Genomic DNA, 6320 nt, shown 5'->3' with positions numbered 1-6320 from the left:
GCTCTCTAATAAATAAATAAATAAAATCTTTAAAAAAAAAAAAAGAGGGCACATTCTGCATGGAGCACTGGGTGTTATGCACAAACAATGAATCATGGAACATTACATCTAAAACTAATGATGTAATGTATGGGGATTAATATAACAATAAAATAAAAAAAAAAACAACTTCTGCAGAATACATTAAAACACCAAATGTGAAACTATTCTAAACACAATCAAACATTTTCTGACTGGCTCAGAAGTCATTGCAGGAGCTTGGAGTGTGTCCTCAATTATGGGACCTTTCATCTGTGGGATGCCAGTTAGTGGAGTTGTAGGTAATGGGATTCCAAATAGCCGAGTGCTCAGTGCAGGGGACTCTGGCACAGAGCTAAAGCCCCTGGGGAAAGTGGGAACCTCAAAGTAATGCTGCTCATGATGCTGGCCACAGGGAGAGGGGGGTGGGGGCTCCTCTACAGGAGGTGGCCATCACAAGGAACTGGGAATCTATCATATTTTGGCATCAATTCAGAAGGCGGAACTTCTAGATACATGTACTGCCAGGACATTTTTCTCCGAACAAGGGATTATTGTCATGGGCTGGGCTCATGTGCTTGCATTAATGCCGTCAGACGAGGTTCATTGGCACGATGAAAAAAAAAAATCACCATCATTATAATAACAAGTCTTGATTTTGCAGCAAAAATCTGGGCTGCCAATACTTTCGGGAAAGAAGAAAAACTCAAACCTTGGAAGGAAAACACCCCAGTAGGCACCTCTTCCTGCTGGCTGTTGGGAAAGCACCCTGGGCTCAGAGGACAGGCACTGCAGGGGCCCAAACACGCAGGCACGTGCAAGTGTCGTCTTGTCCGCCTTCGGCGCGATGCGGCCCCCGCCCTCTCCTGTCCCTACGGTGCGGCTTTCTCTCAAGTTCCTCGTGGAAAATATTTTGCCCTGCGACTGTCCCTGAAGGCCTGAAACACTAATTGAACCTGAACGTTTTAATTGAACCTCATTACTTGAACTGTGTGTGAAGGAGGGGTGGTCCCCTGGGTCGGCACCGGGGTGGGAGGAGGCTCTGCTCCAGGTGGCTCAGGTGTCCCGTGGCGCTGAAATCCACTGCCTCTGGGAGCCCAGTTACTTGTGGCAGCTTTCTGTCCCTGGTCCTCATTTACTTCGCGTACTTCACGCTGCCGTCGCTGCCTGAGTCCTTCCCCTTGAGGCAGAGAGGGGAGCAGCAATGAGACAGAGTCACGAGAGGCTCTCCAACGTTGGGGAGGCCAGAATTTGGGGAACCTCCACAAAATCGGCCCCTGCCTCCCACAGCTAAAACCATTCATTAGTTAGGCGCTCGGTTCTTCCCTGTTCTGCAGAACATGAAAGGTCAGACACGTGGCATTTTGTGGAGCAAAAGTGACATTCGAGTGTCGGGCGCGCTTTGTGTGGATTTGTGGTATGCTCCCTGCCCCTCTGCAGAACCAGAGTGAGACACCGCCTGGAACAGCTCAGCTTGCAGCGACCAGAGCAGCATCACTGCTCAGACGAAGCTGCTTGGAGCACCGTGGGCCTACTGGCCAAGTTCATGGGGACCATTCTTTATTAGAATAGAATATAATACAATAAAAACAGGTGACATAAATACCTGGTGATATAGCCTCTTTGCAAATACCAACAGAGCAGAATGAATGCCCAGTTCTGGAAGACATTTTTCTAGAAAACACGATAACTCCTTAAGTTTAAATAACAATATTTTTTCAAAGCATTTTTTAAAAAAATAATCTCTAAAGCCCAATGTGGGTCCTGAACTCACGCCCCCAAGAAAGGTATGGCATACTTTACCAATTGAACCAGCCAGGTTCTCCTGTTTTTTTTTTTTTTTGTATTTTAATGACTCATTTATCCATTATTCATGCCACAAACGATTCAAGCAGCAGATATTATGTGCCGTGCTCTATGCCAGACTTTGGAGGGATGAAGCTCACGAGCTTCGTTTCCTATGACTGTGGAAACAGTCGCATTAGCAATACTTCCTACGATTATTCAAAGGTGTGAACCAGACTATGTAAGGCGAACATATGCACAGAGTTTAATGTTGTAATCAAATGTAACCCAAACAGGTTCATCTAGTTCATTACGTTCTATGCGTTCATTCTTTCAGTACATACTGGCTGAGCACCTATATGAAGTGTGCTCGTCACTGAGGGTACACAGATGATTGACACGCTGGTCTCTGTTTCAAAGAGCCGAGAACCTAACGGGAGAGGTAGGCACAGAAGCAGACCGCCCGACCCAAAGCGGACCCCATGCCGGAGGTCGGCAGCCCCCCCGCACCGGTCATTCCCGACGCTTGCCTTCTGGCTGGCAGAACTCTCTTCCCATTATAAAAGTGAAAATGCTTTCCTAGCTTCCCTTGTGACTGGGAAAAGGGCATGTTACCAAATCCTGCTCCGCAAATTTACTGGAAGGATTCTGGCAAAGATTTTCACTTGAAAAGAGAGATTCCCAGAGAGGGATTCCCAAAGCTGCATCTCCCTCTGTCATGAAGGAATTGTGCCCCCCACCTCTTTTGTTGAAGTCCTAACTCCCAGTACCTCAGAATGTGACCATATTTGGAGACAGGGTCTTTGGAGAGGTAATTAAATTACAAGGAGGCCATTAGGGCCCAGAGAATTGCAGTCGTGCTTACTTAGAACCCAGACATCACTGAACCAGCTCAGGAACCATCAACTTCCGGGCTTCTGGTAAAGAGACAGTAAGTCCCTGTTGTTTGAGCTGCTTTAGATGTGGGAGTTCTGTTACCCCAAACCACAAGCATCCTAACTGATACATGCAAGGACACAGGCTTCATCCAGAGATAGGTATCGCAGGGACACTGAGAAGTGTCTAGGTGGCGACTCAGCCTGGGCCCTTCAAGATATGTGGAAAGTAATCAAGTAAGTGCCTGGACAAAGGGCATTTGCGAAAGGCAGGATCATTCCGAGAGCAGAAGCCACCAGCTTTGTGGGAAAAACTTAGTAGCGACAAGCCTTTGGTGTTGTCGGAGTCCCAGGGGGGAGCCGGGAGGGTTGGGGAGTGAGGCCTTGAGTTCTGCGGGAGAGCTGAGCCATGCTGGTCCCTCTGGGGGAGTGTGCGTTCCCGGGGAGGGGGGGGAGCAGCACCGCTCCTTCTGTTGGTCAGAATGCCACCAGCAGAGGCACGGAACCCAATCAGGGGTTTCACGAGAGTTTAGGAGAGAGAGGAAGGAGCCGAGTTCAGGTGGAGTAGAGATGGGGAGGAAAGACGGGCAGCATAAAGTTCTGGACACACACTTGCATGATGTTGCGTACAGCCTTATTGTGCCGTATAACAATTAGGCATAAATGGCAAATGACTATATTTATAATGTAGCTGAGAGCAGAATGTTGAACCTTATCCCAAATGCCAAACTTTGTCTATTTGCATCACTTTTCATGCAAAATTTTAAAACGTACTACCTACTTCCCTGTCTTTTTCAGCGGAGTCGTCTAGATGTCAACCAGCCCTTTCTCGATGACTCATGAAACAGGGGCGTCACGGTGTAGAGGGGAGGGCGTGCTGCATACCATCGGATCAGCCTTTATTCCCAGCCCCAAACTTGCTAATCTGTGTGGTCAGGGAAAAGGTCAGTGAGCCTCTCCGAGTATTTCCTCCTTGACCACCTGCTTCATAGGCTCGCTGTGGGATGACTCCGAGAATCGGCGTGGAGGGGCTCAGTGAACCAGCACAGAGGGAGGCGTTAACACCCTTCCTCTAGAACCAAGTGGCATAGGACACAGCGCTGTGTCTACTTTCGAGTCCTACTGTCTTTGGCTATAGGGGCATTGGCTGTCTCTTCCCTGTCTGGACGTTTCCTTCGCTAGAAGGCCTTTTACCCATGGCCCACCTCGACCTCCAAGGGCCGTGGGCTGGGCAGTCAGAGCTCAGCCTCTGACTACGTTGTGCGGTGTAACCAGTAAGGCTCTGGGTGGAGGCCTGAGGACCTGGCTTTGGTTCAAGAGATTCGTGGCAGCTATTTTGGGTGCTTACAGGCCTTTTTCACTTCTGGATTTGGGGCTGCATTCCACAGAACTGAGGATGTTGGAGCCAGACCTCCAGTGTGCTCAGATGACCGAACGAGGTGTCCGGCGTCCACCCCTCCTGCTCAGTTCTTCATCGGTGGCGAGGCCAGGCACAGATTCATCCTCACCACTGATGCACACACCAGGATGTGGAACTGGTCCAAATCCTTGGTCGCAGCTGTTCCCCAGAGCTGTTCCTTGGATTCCCTCCTTGAAGGATGTAGGGTCCCTGAGTTTCCACCTTCCCTCCCTTGCCATCTAAGGAGGCCTTGATGAGCACGTGAGGGGCACCCAGCCTCTCACACTGACTGTGGGGACTTGGGATATACGGCTCAGGCATAGGAAACGGGCGGTTTGCTGAAATGGTAGAGAATTTGATGAGTGGGTGTACGGCCTGCTGCTCACGCCTGGACCCTGGCGTGCCACGTGGCCTCTCTGCGGCTCAGTCTCACCACCTGGAGTGTGAGGCCAATGTCTTGGTGCAAGGAGCCAGTCATAAGACCCCTAAGGCACTGAGCACAGACCCTGGTGCGAAGTCAGTGCCCATTAAATGGAAGGTGGTGATGCTGGTCGGAAAAACCAGTCCCGGGAGGCCGAGAGGCCGGGGGCGGGGGGCACAGGGTCTGAGCTCCTTAGGACAGAAGGGGAGCACAGGAGCTGTTAGGACACAGGGACGGGGTGTTGGTAGAGGACGGCTAGGTGTTTGCGTCGAGCAGGTTCTAGACCACGGGCTGGATTTTGAATGATCCAGTGAGGGTAAGTCCTGGGATCTGGGCAGGCTAGGTGGGGGGTGCAGAGAAATGGAGAGACACTGGGAGACTGAGGTGTTTGGGGACTGCAGCCCAGTCTGGAGCTTTAACTTTCATATCAAGGAGCAATCCGTGGCTGTGGCCATCCCAGGTCCCCTCCCCCACATCCTTCCTGCCGGGTCCCCATCAGCTTTCCCTGTGTGCCAGATTAACGATGGCCAGAGATCCTCTGACACTCCTCCCTGCAGACATGGGATCTATTTCCCTTTCTCCGGAATCTTGGCTGGCCTTTGATTGCTGTGACCGATGAAGGACAGCAGAAGTGACTCAGAGTGAGTCCTGGCTTAGCCTTCACGAGGACCTCCAGCTCCCACCTTTTTCTCTTGTAGTCCAGAGCCCACCTGCCAGAGAAAGCACATACAAAGACCTCAGACCTCAGACTGCACGGACAGGGAAAGGGACCCAGCCTTTCCACCATCTCAGGCAAGACACTGCATATGAGAAAAGTCATCTTGCTGAGCCACCACCCGAGACCACCAGGTAACTCCAGTCTGCGCAACGGGTTGCAAAAGAATCGCCCTGTGGTGTCCTGTCCAAACTCCATGGGCTCCTTGCACCAAGACATTGGCTTCACACTCCAGATGGCGAGACTGAACCCACCAAATCATGAGATATGATAAAATAGCTCTTGTCTTAGGCAAGACATTTTTGTCCTAAATTTCGGGGTGGTTTTACTCTACAGAAATAAAAAACAGAACCAAATAAGGACAAAATAAAGTCTATTTGCAATATTTTGAATGGGAACAAGGAATTTCAAAGATCACAAGTGCTCTCCATGATGTCGCCATCAAAATATTCCTCGAAATAATGATTCGACTACAGAATATAGTCAACCCCATCACTGTAGCTGATTAAGGACCGAAAGCTCATTGACCTGAGAAAGCCGAAGGGTGAACCATCTCATGCCCACAAAGGTGGGCTCTCAAATGATCTCACGGGTAGATGGAAGAATTCAGGACATACTTGGGAGAGGAGGCCCTCTCCTCTCCTCCCACTGAGTATTGGAAGAGGGTGGAAGGCCTCTGAGCAGAAAGAACTGGAAGCAGGACCACCAGACATAGTTTCCAGAACTCGGCCAGCTCTCTTTTCAGTCGAAAGTGGGCAAATACAAGTTCCGCCCTCAGAGGGCCAGCCACATACAAAGCCTGGGATTGGCAGGTACTAGCCCCCGGCACTCAGAATCCCAAATCCCGGGGAACTGAATCCCCTCCCCCGGCGCTCAGAACCCCAAATCCCGGAGGGCTAAATCCCCACCCCTGGCACTCAGAACCCCAAATCCCAGAGGGCTGAATCCCCTCCCCCAGCACACAGAACCCCAAATCCCGGAGGGCTGAATCCCCACCCCTGGCACTCAGAACCCCAAATCGCAGAGGGCTGAGTTCCCTCCCCGGCACTCAGAACCCCAAATCCCAGAGGGCTGAATCCCCTCCCCCGGCACTCAGAACCCCAAATC

This window comes from Leptonychotes weddellii, chromosome 6, assembly GCF_054177405.1.
Source record: "Leptonychotes weddellii isolate Sample4059 chromosome 6, ASM5417740v2, whole genome shotgun sequence".
NCBI lineage: Eukaryota > Metazoa > Chordata > Mammalia > Carnivora > Phocidae > Leptonychotes > Leptonychotes weddellii.
Note: the sequence above shows the minus strand (reverse complement) of the source record.